Source organism: Anabas testudineus, chromosome 21 (assembly GCF_900324465.2).
Source record: "Anabas testudineus chromosome 21, fAnaTes1.2, whole genome shotgun sequence".
NCBI lineage: Eukaryota > Metazoa > Chordata > Actinopteri > Anabantiformes > Anabantidae > Anabas > Anabas testudineus.
The window spans coordinates 7,198,604-7,217,418 of record NC_046629.1 but is presented as its reverse complement, the minus strand read 5'-3'; the positions used below and the strand labels follow the sequence as shown (position 1 = coordinate 7,217,418).

At 41.1% G+C, this 18,815-nt stretch overlaps 1 long non-coding RNA gene across 3 annotated transcripts; it reads right to left on the bottom strand.

Annotated features, from left to right (window-relative positions):
• Positions 1-914: 914 nt before the first annotated feature.
• Positions 915-15,172, bottom strand: LOC113172608. 3 transcript variants are annotated; one of them, XR_003299778.1, is made up of 4 exons: positions 15,043-15,172; positions 14,588-14,647; positions 2,980-6,432; positions 915-2,877 (listed from the first exon to the last, which is right to left on the bottom strand). It is a non-coding gene; the product is annotated as an uncharacterized LOC113172608 (long non-coding RNA). The 3 variants fall into 3 exon arrangements; XR_003299776.1 differs by having other exon boundaries at positions 915-6,432; XR_003299777.1 differs by having other exon boundaries at positions 915-6,432; positions 14,588-14,644.
• Between the last annotated feature and the right edge of the window lie 3,643 nt (positions 15,173-18,815).

Below are 18,815 nucleotides of genomic sequence, written 5' to 3'. Positions count from 1 at the left end.
AAAAAACAGTACCCAGTGATTTTGGAGCTGGGTGTACTGCGGGGACTAAAAGACTCATTTTAAAATCTTGACTGCAATAGTAAATCACTGCGGTGTGTAAATGCAGTAATAGTGTCCATAATAGCGAGGACAGCTGGGAATCAAAGGGATGCTGCTTGGGAAAACTGGGAATGTATGGAGCTAATACAAGAGCAAACAGGAACAAGAAACCTTGATAGGTTAGCTTTCAGGAAATATCTTGTCTGTGTGTATAATCAGTAAGAAGCATTTTGTCCTTGGTCAAGTCATTTTAGGTGTTTTGTGAAAAATAAGTGGTATAAAGATTGGCTGTACTCAACAACAAACAGTGAATAACCTATTAAAACTGGAGAGTTGTGGCATTTTCTTGACCAGAAGACAAAAGACAAGTGTAGGACAAGTGTCCTACAAAAGACAAGTGTAGGGGAACATTTGAAAGAGACAGAGTGTGTTCTCAAGTAGAAATACAACTGATTTTAGATGCACACACACACAGACACAGAAAGAGAAAGAATCAATAGAGGCATTTGGTCTATTATCATAAACACACACTGTGTGTGTGTGTGTGTGTGTGTGTGGGAAGAGTGGTGTTTTTATCTCCAGATGGTTGACTGAGACTTGGCTGGTTGTTACAGAGAGTCAGAGAGAGAAAAGCAGGCAGAAGGCGTCTTTTCTACTTGAGCTCAACTAAATGTGTGCACCTGTGTGTTGGTGTGCACCACGTCTGCCAACCTGCCCGCCTGCGTGTGTTTGTGTGCGCGTACGTGTGTGTGTGTTGGTGTGTGTGTGTGTCTGTGATTGACCTTGAAAAAGGAGGCTCAGTTGGAGGAGCGAGAGATGAGGAGCCCACCTCCCCCCATTTGCCCCCCTCCTCCCCTGCTGTGCCTCCCCCCCGGGTAACGAAAGACTGCCTTCTCATCAACTGCCTGTTCTCTCCTCTTCTTCTCTCTTCGCCTGTTCTTTTCTTTCTCTTCTTTTTCTTTTCATGCACTTGTTTCCCCTTTATCTCTCATGTTCTTGCATCCTCGTTTCCTCTCCTTTCCTCCTTCCCCCCGCCCTTTGCTTCCACCAGTCTGCTCTTCTTTTGCCTTTCATTTCTTCATATCGTTTCCTCTCATCTCCTTTCCTTTATATCTTCTTTTCTGATTGTCTCCTTGTTTCCTTCCCTTTCAAGTTCTTGCTCTATCTACTCCTTCCTCTTCCTTTCCCCTCGCCTGCTCTCCTTGTTTCATCTTCTTATCTCTTTGCTCATGTATTCTCCTGTTTTTATTTCCTCTCCTCTCCTCTCCTCTCCTCTCCTCTCCTCTCCTCTCCTCACTCTGCATATCATCTCTTTTCACACTGAATAAACGTGGACTCATCCAACACTTCCTTTCAGCAGCCAAGGTGCTCTGCATGAAAGAGAAGAAAAGAGAAGAAGAAGAAGAAAAAAAAGAAACACAGACACATCTAAAGAAAAGGAGAGCAGGGAATCAAATGCCAAACTAAAAGCTCTTTGAAAGGCGTTGGAGATGGCGGGATGTCCAGGGGGTAATTTAAAAAACCTGCCACGGGAAACCGTCAAAGAAACGGTGTGACAGTCTGTCTGCGATATGCTTCATATTCACAAAGGGTCCGAAAACAGCGCTTTGATTCCTTCACAACACTTGTATCAGCATGTTTCAGTGTGTTACAGACTGTGTTTTCTCTCGCATGGTTTAATTTTGTCCTGTTGGCCTTTAAAATACCACAAGTGTGGATTCTTCACAGTGTGTTTGCTGCTTTGAATGTTCTGTTTCATCTCTGGTGGACGTGCACTAACTTGCCTTAATTTAATTTTGTCATTCTCTCAAAAAGTGACAGAGAAAAAGGAAACCTGAGTTAACAGTTTGGTTTTCATACCGCCTTAAATAATGACTCACAGTTGGTCACTAATGATCCTTAAAGAGCACTGAAAGGGCTCCTAGAAATAAAAGAAAAGCTCCGATCAATTGTTTTGTGTCATCTCATGTCTTTGTCTGGTTTGTGATCAATATCTTCGTCTTAGGCTCATAATAGGTACATTCTGCACATACAGCTTTGTTCTGTATGTGCAGTTTGTTTCCTTAGACTCTCATATTGTCTTTAAATCTCAGACTGTTTACACATAGAACTAATAAAGTATCTGACCATCTCTTGAAATTCATCAGGGGTTCGTACATGAACCATCACTGATCTGAGCCATTTGGAAGCATTTTTCATTCAGCTCCACAGACTGAAAAAAATCATAGATTAAGGTAAGCCAGTTTGCCGCCTTTTATAAATGCAACTGCCTCACAGTTATGACAACTAATTTGAAGTCAAACAGTGAAGCATTGAGGGAACAGCGAGCGAACAGATGGGATTTGACTGTGTGGGTGGCATTTGAATTACAGTGAACTGAATAAATAACATGAGTTCTTATTTAACAGAACTCTCAGAAATAATGACTGCTCTAAATAATGCTCGTAGGCATGTACAGTGCTCAGGCAGTCATGGACACGGACAGGAGATGAAATGTACAGTGTGTTACACAGAAATGGAAAGTAATTAAACAGCTGTGTAAATAAACACTAAGAATGATATCAAATACATAGAATATCATGAAATAATATTCTAAAAGTGAGTCTAAGTGAGGCTGCACATTAAGTAGAGTGCACCAACAAAACTACTCAGATATGTCTAACATGCCACACACGATCATTTTTTTTAACAAGCCATACATCTTCTCAAAATGTTGTCACCTTGAAACCCACCAAACTGGAAAATTTGGGTTTGTGGACCACAGATCTAGTCATCAGCCTCTCTCTCTCTCCCTCACATCTGCCACAGCCCCGCTCTCTTCTGTGCCTTCTTAAGTGACTGGTGGGTTCAAACAGCGGCAGACTGTCAGAGACTTTACTGTTTACACTCGCCTGTCTGCCGACTGCATACAAACACACTCATCGACATGAACCAACATACCTGGAGTCACAGTTTGCCATTTGGGCTTTCTCAGCCACAGATCTGCTGCATGAGGAGCGTGTGTGGTGTTAAACACCCCTTCAGTATGGAGCATAGGAAGATGTTCCAGTAGACTTCATCTGCTTAATCTGTCTTTTTCTTGTTTCCACTGTGACCTTTAAAATAGCAGAGGAGAAGACATGAGAAGAAGAAAGAGGAGACCTTCATCCATGGAGTGTAACCTTATCTTATAATTCTCCACTTTGTCTCTCTTAAAATGTGTGATGAGTGTTTGGTAACTACTCTGTTGTTCACTGCTGCATAAAAGCTGCTGTATCCACACACACACACACACACACACACACACACACACACACACACACACACACACACACACACACACACACACACACACACACACACACACAGGACTGTTAAATGCATTCCTTGTGGTTTTACATTCGATAATAATTAGGGGAGGGTTTTGGTGAATGGTTACTGAATTCCTCACTTCAATTTCTCCTGTGAAATAGTGTTAAACAAGGTTTATTTTGTTTATTCTTTCTGAAAAATTTACATTTTTTGGCATTATTATTCTGTGAATGTGTCATATTTATCCACATAATGTTCTTAAATCCCCAGCTTCTGCCTCTCACGTATTAATCGTATTGGTAAATCCATGTACCTGCAAGGAAAGAGAATTATGTTATTTCTATGAATTAAACTATTCACACAGTCTACATGTGAGTGTGACCTGTTTTATTTATACATCTTGTAACTGTCTATTTTTCCTATACAAAGAAACTCATTAAAACGCTGTTTTCATGCATCTTACAAAGACAAACACAAAATTACTAAACACAAATCAAGATAAAGTGAGTTTAAATATGTTTTCTACCATTTTGCATCACTGATGATTGTATTCATGGACTGACAGGGAACTTTGCATCCACAGAGAAGGAGAAGACTCATCCCTCAGTTCTCATTTTTCTGTGTATCCTAATTTCTACATTTAATGTCTGAGCAGGGCAGCTTTTCATTTCCCCTGAGCAGAGGCTGAGTGCATGCAGAGGCGGAGTGGGAGGCGGGAGGAGGTGAGCGGCAGAGGCCTTTGCAGGGCTATTTTTATGGGCCTCATAATAAAGATATGGAGATGAAGCGTATATATGCTACCTGAGGACCTTGTCTCTGCTCCCAGTCTAGCCCGACAACCTCGCCTGTTGTTTCTGCTCTCTGGCGCCCGTGGAGGATAGAGAACAGGCTTAGATGTATGAGAGTAATAACCCTACTGTCAGGAGAGAGAGAGCAGTGGGGAGGGTCACTGTGGTGTAAACACCACTGCAAGAGCTTGCAGGTCTTTGGTTCTATTTTTACTACTACATGGGTGGAAGAGGAGTAGGAGGAGAAAATGCGATGGAGGGAGGGAAGAGGAAGTGGTATGAAAATGTGAGCTCTGCATTATTCATGGACCCAGTGGAAGAGCATGGACGGCAGCTGGGACGCCTTTCACAGCCTGCTCACAGACACAGCCACAGACTACTAATACTCTTACAAAGATGCTCATTGATATAATACATTCCCTATCCAGTAACCTTAAAGGGTAATGCCACTGACTTTACAGATTAAAGCACCACTTATCGAACAGCATTTCCCAGCTGCTGAAGGCTGTTCAGCACCAAATGGATGAGGGTTGCAAATATAAAGTAGAATATAACTGGTGGAGACCAAACCAGAGCAAAGATAGACTTATACTAACCTACTAACTTTAAAGCATCTAATATTCTTACACCCTCACAACAATTATTTAACTCCACATAGTAAGGTCTGTGTAGAGTTGCCAGGTTTGTGTGTTTTCCGCAAAAGCTAGCGTGTTTTGATCTTGATTGAAAGTACGAGCCATAAGGGGACACTGATGATACGTGGTGATGCGGGGCCATGCATAGAGAGTAACATGACAAATGGTGAAGTTGTATGTAGCTTTAAATATAACGATTAAAACATGACAAACTATTATAATAATGACTTCAGTGGATAGAACAGCACAGGTTTCTAACACACTGTAGGTGTAATGTGTTGGCAAATTTGTGTTCATTACTCAAAAAACTCAGCTGACTGTGAAAGTACATGAGGTGCCTCTTTTAGTTAGCTAAGCCAGCTTCTGGATCTGTGCAGTTCACTTCAGTTTAATAGGGTGTGACTGTGGTAAATGAGCAGCGCCTTCCTCAGTTAGCTACTAACAATGTTCTGTTCTTAAAGATTATGTTTGACATTAGTATCGTTTGAAGTCTAGGTTAAGTATAGATAAACTAGTAAAGACAAAAATCAAGTAACATGGTGTTGAGTGTTTAAAGGATGCTTTCTGGTGGCGTTCGTGTGTGTGTTCTTATCTCCTCCAGATTTTGTGTGTGTTTCTCCTCGGTTATACAGTACACACATCTCATATTTCGCAGCAAGTTCATGGATTTCTTCACGTTCATAATCTGATACTCTGATGTCTTGTGTGTCTTTGTCTCATCGTGCTCCACTGTGTGTGTTTGTTCACAGATGCCGTATTATTTACATGGATGGGTGACCTTCACAGGGCTGTGTCACGCTCAGTAAAACCCTCTGTGCCGTAACTGTCCACAGGTTCCATCCCTACTCGCTCTTTCAGACTGGCACGAATATCACGTTTCCTCACGGTGGAGCAGAATCACAACAGTTTTACGTTACACACTTCTTCACAAACTCACAACAGTGATATTTAGCAATAGGTTTGTGGTATAAATAGGGCTGCCTGCTCATGTGTTATGATGTACTAAAAATATACACCGTGATGCCATGAAAATAAACACTGGAAAACATTATACACTATAAAGCTGTTGGTGTGATCTAACCTTCTTTTTGTTCCAACATCATATTTATATGTACAGACATGAAATATTCTCAGATTCTGATCAGACTCTTGCTGAAGAAGCACATCTTTCCAAATTTCCAACAGTTCTATTAAGTAACTAAATTATAATTTCATTTGACATTTAGTATAAAATAGTCATAATAATTTAAGATATTAGCGAAGACACATCTTTGTGCGAATATTTCACAGCCCCTGCTGGATTTGATGTGTTAAATTTTTCTTTAGGTGGATTTTGGATGGGAGATTGAGCTACAGTACGTGTAGTAGACTGTAAATGGCATTAATCGGTTTTATGAGTGGTAATAAACCAGTAGAATACTCTTTTACCTGTCCAGAGGTGGAACCAGTGAAGACAGACACAAGCTTGTCAGATTCTTCTTTCTTTCCCTTGTGCTCCAGTTGGCAAAGAATTATGAATTCATTTTACACTGGGGTACTACAGGATTTTTGATTACCTGTGATTCATTTGGCAGCCGCAGCCAAGCCGTGGCATTGTGCCACCTGTCCCCTCACCTCTCCACTCAGCTCAGCTCACCTCCATTCGACCCTGGGACCCGAGCCGAGAGAGCAGCAGCTTCCTGCAGAGACACAGAAGACAGAGAGAAAGCGACTGAAGCAGAGACAGAGGAGAGATAAACAGAGAGTGCGTGTAATCCATCTGCAGTCACTCGGCTGCTGGACAGGATGCTGCTGCTGTAACATCCTCAGTTTGACTGGCAAGGCCTGATGGTGATCTGACAGCTCCTGCTGATGTACTGTGGCGAGAAGAGATAGGAGACACACACACACACATGCACACACAGAAAATAATTTGTGTCTTGTTGCAGTGCCCCCAAATCCCACTACACTAACCAGGCCTTCTCATTCTTTTAAATGGGAAAGTGGGCCCATGTATGATTTGCACTTACCCTCACACATGTATGTGCACCACATATGCAGAGATGCTTCTTCTCTTATTACAACTTGATATGTTCCACACACGAAAGCTACAGAATTGAATGGCAACTTGGTATGGCAATCGCCAACAAGAAGAGCTTCTTTGTTTGTTGCATTTGGCTGCAAAATGTGAAAAAACAAAATGTGTAACTGCTGAATAAGAACAGTGCCAACGCTGCTGAGATAAATAGTGCATGCCTACAGTGTATGAATGAGCATACACTCTCCTTTTCTCGTGCACTCACAGTGTGGACACTTCCGTGGATCAAAAAGTTTGAGGCTGCAAGTGGACATATGCACACCCGGACCCTCACAGACTTTGAAAGTCAATTTACATCACACATAAGCTTGTGGACACACATACGTGGAAAGCATGAATTGGCAGCAGGGACCAGAACTACGGAGGAGTTCTGCCAAAAGAAAATGCTGAATCTGGTTCAACTTTTTCTGCAATGCAACACATAAACGCAGCCCTCCAACTGCACTTCACGGACACTACTTCATTGTCTCACTGATACATAGAACAACACGCCGCCAACAACACAGCCTCTTGCATAGGTTTAACTATTAGTGTATTTAGAGCCTCTAGTTAGCATTTATTGCACTACACAATACATCAGTCTCCACCAAAGTGAACACTCACATGAGAAGTTGAGTGAGAATGGTTTTGCCAGTCTGAATGTAAAGCAGAACGTACATGATGAATGTTAGGAGTGTTCTTTCATCCAAGACTTTATGTCAAACATACTGTTCTTGGTTTCTAAAATTGCATTATTGTGCCAAATGCTTATTTTATGTCACATTAAATGAAGTAATATTACCATTTGCCTGTATTTATTTGTAGCCTATATAACTACTCTCAGCTGGGGATGTTGTCTGACTTCCATAGTTACTAGATCCACCGGTTTGCTGAACTGATAAAATAGAACAAAACAAAAACTCATGTGATGATATTGCTCCAACTTTATGGCAACAGCCAACCTTGCTAAATTGGTCCATCATGCAAGTTAGAACTGGGCAACTTCAACACATCTTTTATATACACTTATAATAATATACTGATAATATTACATAAAGCGGAGACACACAACAAAAATGATGCATAATCAGTACTGACAGCCCCACGGCCCCTCTGATCCTTATTCTGTCCTGTGTGTGTGTGTGTGTTTGTGTGTGTGTGTGTGTGTGTGACTAGAATAGCAGGTGACTTGTTTTGGTGCTGAGCCCCATATGTGCTATGTAGAAGGGAATATGTGTGTGTGTGTATATGTGTGTATGTGTTTGTCTAGCTAATCATGTGTGGCTGAGTGCACTCAACAACAACAACACCCCATCACCAGACAGGCTGGCCGGCAGGGACCCCTGTCCACCATCTGTGTGTGTGTGCATTTGTCTGTGTCAAACGCACACACACACACACACACACACACACACACACACACACACACACACACACACACACACACACATACACACACACACATACACACATGCACACAAAGACTGGTGGTAGTGATGGTCTGGTCTCCACCTGTCCCCCTGTCATTACCCAGGAGGTGATGGAGGGGAACAGAGAGAGGGATGAGGGAGGCAGAGGAGGAGGGAGGAGGAGGGAGGAGGAAGGAGGAAGGAGGGAGGAAAGGTGGAAAGGGGAGAAAACAGGAGTGACAAACAGAAAAAGAAAAGAGACAGAAAGAGCAGAGAACTCAGTGTGACAAAATCGCAGGTGTAGAAACCAGAGAGAGACATTGACAGACTGGAGCAAAGACCTGATGTGACAGAGACAGAGAGACAGGATGAGGATGGACAGACTTTAGACTGTACAAGACAGCCTGAGATCTGGATGGTGAGGGAAAGGCCAGATCCAAGAGGACTGATGAGAGAAGGGGAAAGTGGCAGCGAAGAATGAAAGGTGAGCAGCTCTAAAAGCGGCTCAGCACCAGTTTGTTAAAGTGACAAGGGGCTGTCAGTCACATGTCACAACATTGATCTTTTTAAATCATGTGTACATTTAATTTCTAGGTAACGTGGATTGAATAGAGAGACCTACCAGTAGACCAGTAGGTGCATGACATCAGCACAATTGAGGAGGTCAGGGAGGGCAACAAACAGAGGAAATAAAAGAGATCAGTTCATTTCCTCTTTCAGACCAAAACCAAATTTTGGTGTCTGAACCAAACCCTGTTGTTTCTCTGTGTTTATAATTAAAACCATGGCAACAAAGGTCCAGCGGTAACAGACTAGAGGCTTGTAAACCAATATGGTCACAAAACAACACCCACTGAATGGTGTGATAATGTCTAAAAGTGGGAGACTCATAGCCTCGATGAAATTACAACACAACTGAAGTTCCTGTCCTCGTCCCCACTGTAAGATCACTTGTATCAGTACTCAATATACTGGTTGAAAGTCACAATATATGTTATTTTCAATTATTTTCCTATCCAAATAAAGTAAAATAAACAGTTTTTGTCATTTATACAAAACATTTCACAGTATCATATTCTCCTGCAATGTTTTTGTTTGTTTTTTAATGAATTAATTGCTGTATTTAACAAGAGGAACAGGGTTGCAATCATGTGGTTAAGATGATGAGGTACATATTACGTATTATGTATATATTAGGGTGGTGTACTATGTTCAGTATCAATGTATTTGCAACTTTACATTTAATCTAAATTAGCAACATTTCAACATTATGTTTACAGGAAATGTAAAAACACTGCTGCACCTTAGTTGCACAGCTTATTATAATACATACTGTATTCTTTTAAAATATTTATCGCTGTTGCCCAGAGGGTCGCTAATCGAGGTTGTTGATGTTCACTTTCAGAATCTGACTAAAGTACAAACAAGCTGCTGCTACCATTTTGCTGACGGATGTAACCAGTGAATCCACGTCTGTTAAAACCTGCTCAGCTGACTGTGGCAGGATAAAAAATAAAATACACAAGCTCTAACAGGAATGAGATGATAATAATGAGACAAATGATAATGTTTTCTCTGGATATTAGTGCTGTTGGGCTCTGCAGACGGTTAACATCTTTGGAAGAAACCCTTGAATATGGTTCTTACATATTGGTGTGATGAAGCAGTTCGTGTCTATCTGTTTAGTGTTTAACTTCCTCCATCTGGCGCAGCGACGTGCTTACAGAACAGCACATTCATTGTTTCCTCTTATTCACGGTTGCCTCACTCCTTGATATTTGCAAACAATGTTAATTTGTTGTTTAGCAGCGATACGACAAAAATAAACATTAATCTATTTTTATTATCACTGAGGCCACCTGAGGGTTCAAATACAAACTACATCATTACAGGGTGTCATTGGTAAAAATATGTCTACACTAACTCTTTTAAATAATAATAGTCATGTGTACTAAGTTTAATGCTTGTACACAAAGCATCTATCTTCCTGATCTGTTTTGTTTCACCTTTAGATTTCTAACAACTCAATTAGAGGGAGAATTAACCTTGTTCGGCCCGTGTTGCTGTTCTTTTCTGTGTTTTGCAGCTTAAGGGTTAACATAGGGTTAAATGAAGTTTTCAAAGCTGTGGCAACCTTGGAAACACACACACACACACACACACACACACACACACACACACGCTGCTTACAGATTTCCAGGAAGCCTCCCATCCCTCCGGCTCACTCCAATTCAGATGTCATATGTGGTATTCTCCCCGGATCAAAGGGAGGTCACGTTAATTAGCCAATTTCACACTCCTGTGCCAGCATACACATACACACACACATACACACTCACACAGCTCCACTGTCATACAGACATGTTAATTAATGACTTTAGACCACAGCCGTGAGAGCCAATCATCACTCTGCGTTCAGGGTTACAGCCCCGTTTGTGATGAACTGTTGATCGCTAGTGAGTCGAGTGTGTTTGACTTTCGTAGTAAACTGATTTGCATAAGAACGGCTTCATGTCACACGTTCAGTTTTCTGAATCGGACACGTGAATATGACAAGTTGTCTGAATAAAGACATTTGGGATGAAGAAACAGAGAGAGAAACCATTAACTTTAAATTTAACTGCAAAATCTCTTGTATCAACACACTGTAATTAGTATTTGTATCCAACACTCTCCTAACTAAAATGGCAGCTTTTCAGTCTATGATAATAATTTTTCATACACACACAGATGCTGCAACCATTGATTATTGTAAGTCAACTGATAGAAAATTAAACAGCAATGATTTTTAAAGTAGTGCTCAAACAAAACAAGGATATTATAAATTACACCCGAGGCTGTGGGAATTTGTGATCAACATCTTTCAACCTTTCCTGACATTTACTGACAAATAACTAATCAATTAATCAAGAAAACAGCGACAATAGCAGAAAACATCATAATGAATTCACCCTAGAGGGGGCAGAAACATGACTGACACACAGACCGAGGCACACCAACTGTTCTTTTGAAACTACAAACAGCCACAAATGCTTTTTTTTTTAATTTCAGCTTTGATATTTACCTGATATATGTGTGATTTTATCTTTTTTGACTTGTCCAAACTCTTGAGAGGTCCTTGATTTTCCCTTAAATACTTTTCTCAAGCAGCTGCTTTAATATTGACATCTCAAGGCAACGCTGAGAGATTTACTTTGAAATAAATCAATACATGATGGGGTTCGCCTCTCTGATAAGGTGTGTAATATAGCCAAATATAAACTTCAGCCCTAGGCATAAATACCTCTGATGGTGGTTCCCAGGGTGGGGGTCATGGCCCCCTGTGGGCCTCTGAGATAAATCTCAAATGTTTTGAGATAATTAATGGGAAAGAAAAGAAGAAAAACATTTCAACATTTCAACATTTCAAAACAATGGGAGGCAGCAATTTGTTTCCCAATTTAAAGAGAAAGTCAGTGTTACTAACCCAAAACTTGACCTGTAAACAGCCTCTGAGCTGACTAGGAGACGGAGAAGTGGCCTCTCCAACCCGCACCTATGGTCCTATACCAACTGAATGATGTGACAACATTCAGAGCAGGTGTTTAGCATCTCATGGTTCCATGGTGTCTGCTGCTTTCTCTGTGAAACACTGAATAAAACATTATCTTGTATCTATTGATATTGAGAACGTATTTTCCTGTGGGACAGCAAAATCTCAAAGGTACAAAGATGAAGCCCTGATGAATTCCAGGCATGCTCCCTCATTAATCCTGCCTGCTCTGTCTTCGCTCGTATTGCTGTGTTAAAACGGGTGATGTGATGCTATACCATTAAGGTCAAAGGTCAAACCCCCCACGATCCTGAACAGCCTCAAGCAGCTGCTGCTCCCTCTGACCTGAGGACCTTGATGAAAGAGGCTCAGAGGATGGAGTGATACGGAGAACAAAAGAAGAAGTTGATGGACACGTTCAAACACACACATGCACAGTGTCCATGACCGCGTGCCTGTTAATGCAAATACACTTTCAAACGATTATTATTCTCTCCAATTTGGCCTTCAGTCACCACTCACCCAGCAGATTTCCTCTGCAGGCTTTACAAATATGTTCCTTTTAATGAACACAGGTTCTGCTTTTCTATGATAGCAGGAGAACAGAGGTTATGGAAAAGACTGCTGCGAAGCTTCAGCCAAACGCACACATGGTTAAATCATAGCAAAAAATAAAAGTAAACACTCCGCTCTGCTTTTTACTGTGCTACAAACGTCACACCACTTGGAAAATCTTTAAATATAAACATATAAATTAGATGTAGAAGTTATGGACACCAGCAGTGTGGGATTCCAGCCAGAGTTCCCTTCAGCTGCACGGTGCCAAGGGGGCAGCATCTTTCACTGTTTACTCACAGCACTGTTTCGAGCCACGGCAGGTTTTCAGAGACGAATCGTTCAAACTTAAGTGAGTTCAAGTAGATAGGCATGTTGCTCTATTCAAGGCAATGCAAGTGCAAGAGAGTAGGATACTGACAGAGAACAAAACACTACATATTCATTTTGCAGTTGGCTGCAGAAATGAGGCGGGAATGCATTGAGGACATCTGGTGGACAGGTGGAGTATGTCAGTGTCTGGAAAATTGCTGCAGGCAGTCTGGAAGTCAAAACAAAGGAAACAACAATGTGTGTTCAGGGGACAAGACGTATTTAACAGCAGGATGTTTTTACCACCCCTGTCAATCCAAGTGGACAGACATAGTAAAAGTAGTAAAAATCTTTTTATTTAAAATGTATTTTGTGGATTTGTGAATTTATTATATAACTAAATCAATCTTGTTTTGCTACAATGCGTTACCTCCTGTGTGGTAATGTATTTTAAATCAGTGGTGATGCTGAATATGGCGATGACTCAGCTGTGGTTGTTCCACTCTGGACCAAAGTGTGAGCTCGTGCACGACTTCCATAGCAATGTTCAACTGATTAAAGCTTCAGTACAGGTCTGTTTCTTAGCTTTATGTCTGCTTTACAGAGCGATACACACCAGTAGCATGAAGCACAGAGTCCGAACTAGGAACAAGGTTACAGAGCTGCAAGAGTATCACACTGGTAATTACTGAGGCAGTTACAGAAACACACACTCACAGGCATCTGACATCTGCAGGCAACTGGTGCCACGGCAGCTAGCAGCTAATTGGATCATTGTCTGGAAAGGAGAGAGGAGGAGCGAGCAATGAAGGGAGGAAAAAAGAGAGAGAGGAAAGATGGCAGGAGAGCAAAAACAAAAGATTAATGAGACTAACAGCTCTCAGAAGACGTCTGGGGAAGGTGAAACTCACCAGGGATAAGTTCTGTAGATTCATCTGTTTTCAACCAGCTATGCAAAAACAATTTATATAATGTAACCACGCACAGCATCTGTTTCTTTCAGATGTTCAGTGGCTGTCCTGTAAAATATAACGGCAAATATGGGATTCAGCTTCCTCTCACAGCAAATATAAAAATAAAATACATCGATTAAAAGGTTTTAGTGCATTAGGCCACATGTGTTGATCTGTATTACAGCTGAATCTGGCCTCTTAGGGTTAGGGCGAAGTTTACGGTGAGGCAGTAGGGGGCTATGGAAGGAATTATGTCAATGAGTGTCTGCACACTGACTGCCATGCAAAAATGTGTGTGTGTGCTTTTACTGGAAGCTGTAATCAGGGAAGAATGACTCATATGGATGGTCTAGTGAGACAATGAGGGCCGCTGGAGGACATATCTCTGCGTCTGCATGTGTGTGTGTGTGTGTGTTACAGTGCTGATTGAGGGAATGTCACAGTGCAATGAGAAGGAACCAGGCCAACTGCCACCAGAGCGCTGGCGGTCAATTGGGACGGACTGTCACAGCGGCTCGCCTCATGTCCACGTCGCCTCCTTCCCCCTGTTGCTCTCCAAGTGCTAAGAGCACAGTGTGTGGATGATCAGTGTGTAAGTGTGTGTGTATGCATGTGTGTGTGTGTGTGTGTGTGTGTGTGTGTGTTCACTGGCCTATATTTGACATCAGTATAGCCTTATAGCCAGATGGTAATGATGCCCCACTGGCCTCCATGTGGAACAGAAACACTGACACATTGTGAACGCTGTGGATGTGAAGCAGCGATGAGCAGTGACAGGACCAAAGCTTCTGTTGTCAGTGCTGGACACAGCAAGGACAGGCTGACAGCAACACACACACACACACACACACACACACACACACACACACACACGCACACATGTTTACACTACACATACTAACTTTCATTTTATCTGAGTCGCTCTGGTAATGTGTAGCTCGTCTATGTATTTAAGAACTGGATTCTAGGTTACAACATTGACAATTCATTCACATGAAAGTCAAAAACAAAACTTACATTCTTCTAGATGTTACCACGATGTTGTCCACACTTCAGGATTACACTGGCGTCGTCCTGCTGCACACACAGATAGGATTAAAATAAAATAACCTTACAGCTCCTCTAGACTTTCATTATGACACTGAACTGATTATAACATGACTCAGTTCACAGGATCCGTGACTCTCAGCTTTGCTATATATATCTGACGCTTTTGATTCTCTGAAGAGGTCATAAATCTTCTCCATTCCCTCGCGGTCCTGTGTTTAATATCACTTTTAATCTAGTGTAAATTTGCGGGACAGTGTTTATGAATGCCGTTGTAAACGTCACTCAGAGTTCATGAACACCGCTCCGTGCATTAATGTAGAGTGGTGTCCACAGTGATGTTCACGGTGGTGTTTAGAAATGCTGCCTGTAGAAAGTGAACTGGATTAAAACAGGTATTAAACAAAGACTTTTGTTAGACAAACCTGCATGATGCTGCTTCTGTGTGCTTAGGCTTGTAAATTAGCAAGATACACTCTATTGATCCTCTTCATTCAGGACACAGTGGTGATGCAGTAGCTGCTGGTTCAGTGTTCAGCTTAAGCTTGAGCACACTTTGAGCACAAAGAAGACATTTTAGTAAAGACTGAACCATACCCATTTACCCACATACCACAGACTATCTCTGTGTTGTAAGCAGAGCAACAATGGACATGAGGAACAATGACTAATATTGTTTTCAGTTTACACATTAACATGTAGGGATTGTGTTTTTTTTTTTTTTCCTTTGTTCCAGGAGAAGTAGGTGGAAATGCCCCTGAAGATGCTGCGTTATTAGCTGGTTTAACACAGGGCATGTGAGAACTCAAAAGCCCGAAGCTGTTGGACCGGACATTAAACTTCACACTTCACCTAAACAGCTCCTCGGCACAAAGACTGTGTAATGTGCGACTGTGATTCTGTGGGAAACTAGCAGGTCATTGTCTGAGGTGTTCACAGCGAGGGAGCGACTGTGTTGAGGACGTGCTGTAATCAAAACATGGTGGTTTCCGCACAAGTCTGACTCACACAGTATCCTGTTGTGTGTGTGCTACGTGAGTGAAAACTACGGACAATGTCACCTGAGAGCTTTAGAGATGTGGAGGTGATATAGGTGACAGTCGTTTGGTAACTGGAGATGTAATAGGTTTACTTTCATTATATTAAATGACGTCAGGAGTAACTTAAACAGTAAATCTAATAGTAATAGGTAGTATGTGCTGTTAGTTAGAATTTGAGCACAGTTTGATCATATGAACATGAATCATGCGCATGTGTTCTCATCTGTTTACGACTACACACTGTGAAAACACAGTCGTCACACACTCTGTGCTCAGTGTTGTGCTGTGCTGTGCTCTTTGTTCCAGTTTTATCAGCAGATTCTCAAATGATGACCTCAGACCTTGACTCAAACCGATTGTGTGTGTGTGTGTGTGTGTGTGTGTGTGTATGTGTGTGTGTTAGCTCAGGCTTCCTTCCTTTTCCTCTTCCACAATGGGTTGCTGCAGGATGTACCAGGTGCAGAAAACACACGAACAGAGCTGAAGGTTGAAGAAGAACTAGCAAACAGACTCTTCACCTGCTTCTCCTACACCTTTGTCACATTTCTTTTTAAATTGCACTTCCACAATTTTAAAATGTTATAAATGAAACCTCCCCAAGGAATATTGTTTATACTGTGTATGAAATGCCAGCGGGTGCAATTAAACGAGTTATAATATTAACCGCTACGAGTCTCAGCTGAAGACATAAAATGTTAGCATGTTGATTTCTTAACAATAAACTTGTCCCCAGACAGAAATATAAAATCGGTCTCTCTGAAAGTCTTTCAACAAGCTTTTGTGGATATTTATCGAGAATCTAGAGCAGCTGGATGGAACAGAGTCCTATTGTTCTCCTTTAAATTTGAATCTTCCAGTGAGGAGAAACAGACCCTACAGCAGCGCCGTGGTTCACTCTTTTTACCGTTTCATGTGGCTGATTACAGACTAAGTGAGCGGACACAAGGCTTTGAGCTGCGTGGACAGGAGGAATCCGTGATGCTCTTTCAGGCCTCTCTCATCAAAGACACGAGCACCTTTACAAACCTCTATCTGCAGAGAGACAAAGGTTTTTGATTAAAGGATAATGAATGGTTTTCTTTACAGCCTGGGTGTGATTTTGTTGATTATTCTAAGGGGTTATCAGACTCACTAACATCCATTAGAGCAAGCAACAGAAGTCAAGAATCAAACAGATGTATTAACTGATGTGGTGTTTATTGATCACTATCTTGAAATGACCACAGTGTTTGTGCAGCGCTTGCTTTACTTTACTGCTGCACTATTGCTGTGAAACTGTATCAGCTAGTTTGTCTGTGTATCTGTGACATTTCTCAGCTTTACTATTCATCTGGAAGCACCTTAGGAGATTACAGAATACACTAACTTAAATAGGACGTCGCCTTATTTTTTTGCATGTGTATTATTTTGTTATTTCCCAGGAAATTTCCTGGATATAACTACTATATGCACATTCTGGGGAAAATAGGAATGTCCTTGAAAGAAAAGCTCTACTTGAACCTCGGTAAATATGAATATATTATGCTCGCCTGAAGACAAAATTCATATTTAAGCTTTTTTGCTGCGCACTCATTAAAAGAAACTCTGCCTTATGCTAACAATTAGCTGAAGATTATTTTAATTTCAAATGATCCAGTATTTTCCTTTTTCCTCCAGAATTAGTACCAAGTTATGGATCCATAAAATAAACACTCAAGGACATAAGAGGACACTACAGGACGACACCACAGGGAACACCACTGCTGTGAACCACATTTTAGAAGCAAAACAAAATGGGGTTGTGTTACTATTATAACATATGTGGCTTAAAATCAATGAATATAATAAATAATACTACAAATTAATAAAATTCTGTCCTGTATTATAAGCTCAGAGTCAACTGAAGAAGAAGAAACATCCATAAAACAACTCATAGGAGGAAGGAGAAATAGGTTTAGTGTAGTAAATACTGTCTGAACTGATGTGCAGTGAGACAGAAGAGGAGAAAACAGAGGCTGCTGTTCAAGATAATGCCTCCTCCCCATTTCTCTCTCTATCTGCTCATGCACTGAATAATTTAAAGCTTTACAGTACAGCCGGTGATAAAGTCAACCAAATAGCAGAAGCTCTGACTGTGTCAGAGGGAGACGACGGTAGAAACATCACTGCTGGATATTTGACTCTCAGCGATAAGCACAACATGCAGCGCTCATCGTCTACACAAAGAGGACAATTTCCTAGATTACTGTTTCAGATAGACTGTAATGTTACCTGATTACATCTCAATTCTACTTTGTCATTCAGGGAGGCAGACGCTTTGGCTTGTTCGAGCTGTGTGTCTGCATGTGGGTGTTCCTTCTGCGAAACTTGGCAGCATTCATTCCTTACGACGATAATGCTATAAATATCAAAATGCAAAATGAGTGACACAAACAGTTTCTGTCTGTTGGACTCTTAATGTTTCCAAGCAGCTAGAGTTACATTATTATCAGACAATAATAGTAATTAGCGCACACTGTGTGAGATGAGACTTTCATTTGGTGAAAGTCTAAAATTTTATACCTTTATAAATGTCAAATTAAGCCAAAACACTTCAGTTTAATGACTATCAATGAAAAAATCACACTTAAATCAGGCAGCAGGAGGGAAATGAAAATGTCATGCAATTTACATGTAATCAAAATCATCAAAAAACATGAAGATAAACAGCTGGAAATGAGTTTGGCTGGGTTATGGATCACTCTGCTTCAGGCAGAAAAAACAGAGGAGGCTGGATACTTCCTAGAGAGAGGCGTCTAAAATTCAAAGTGAACTGCACCAAAGTACTATACTGTATTTTAGTGCATGTGTTGTAGGTGTAGACTCTCAGATTAGATTTAGATTTCAGGAGGTTTCATGAACTCATTCAGAGGGACTATAAACATCAAACAGAGGTATTTCGGTCGGAAACATTTAGACAAATGTTGCAGAGAGTAGCTGTAGTGAAAAAGGCCACAGGCTGTTTTTAGTTTGTCAATGGGCCTTAATTTTCTATGTAGTTTTATAATTAGCGGTGGAGAAGCAGATCAAATATTTTGGACATGAGTAATGATCTTTCTATTGCATTAGAAAGATTTAGATAAAGGAGAGAGGTAGTTTCCCTTACTGAAACTCTTGTACTACCTAGTTAAAACCTGGTT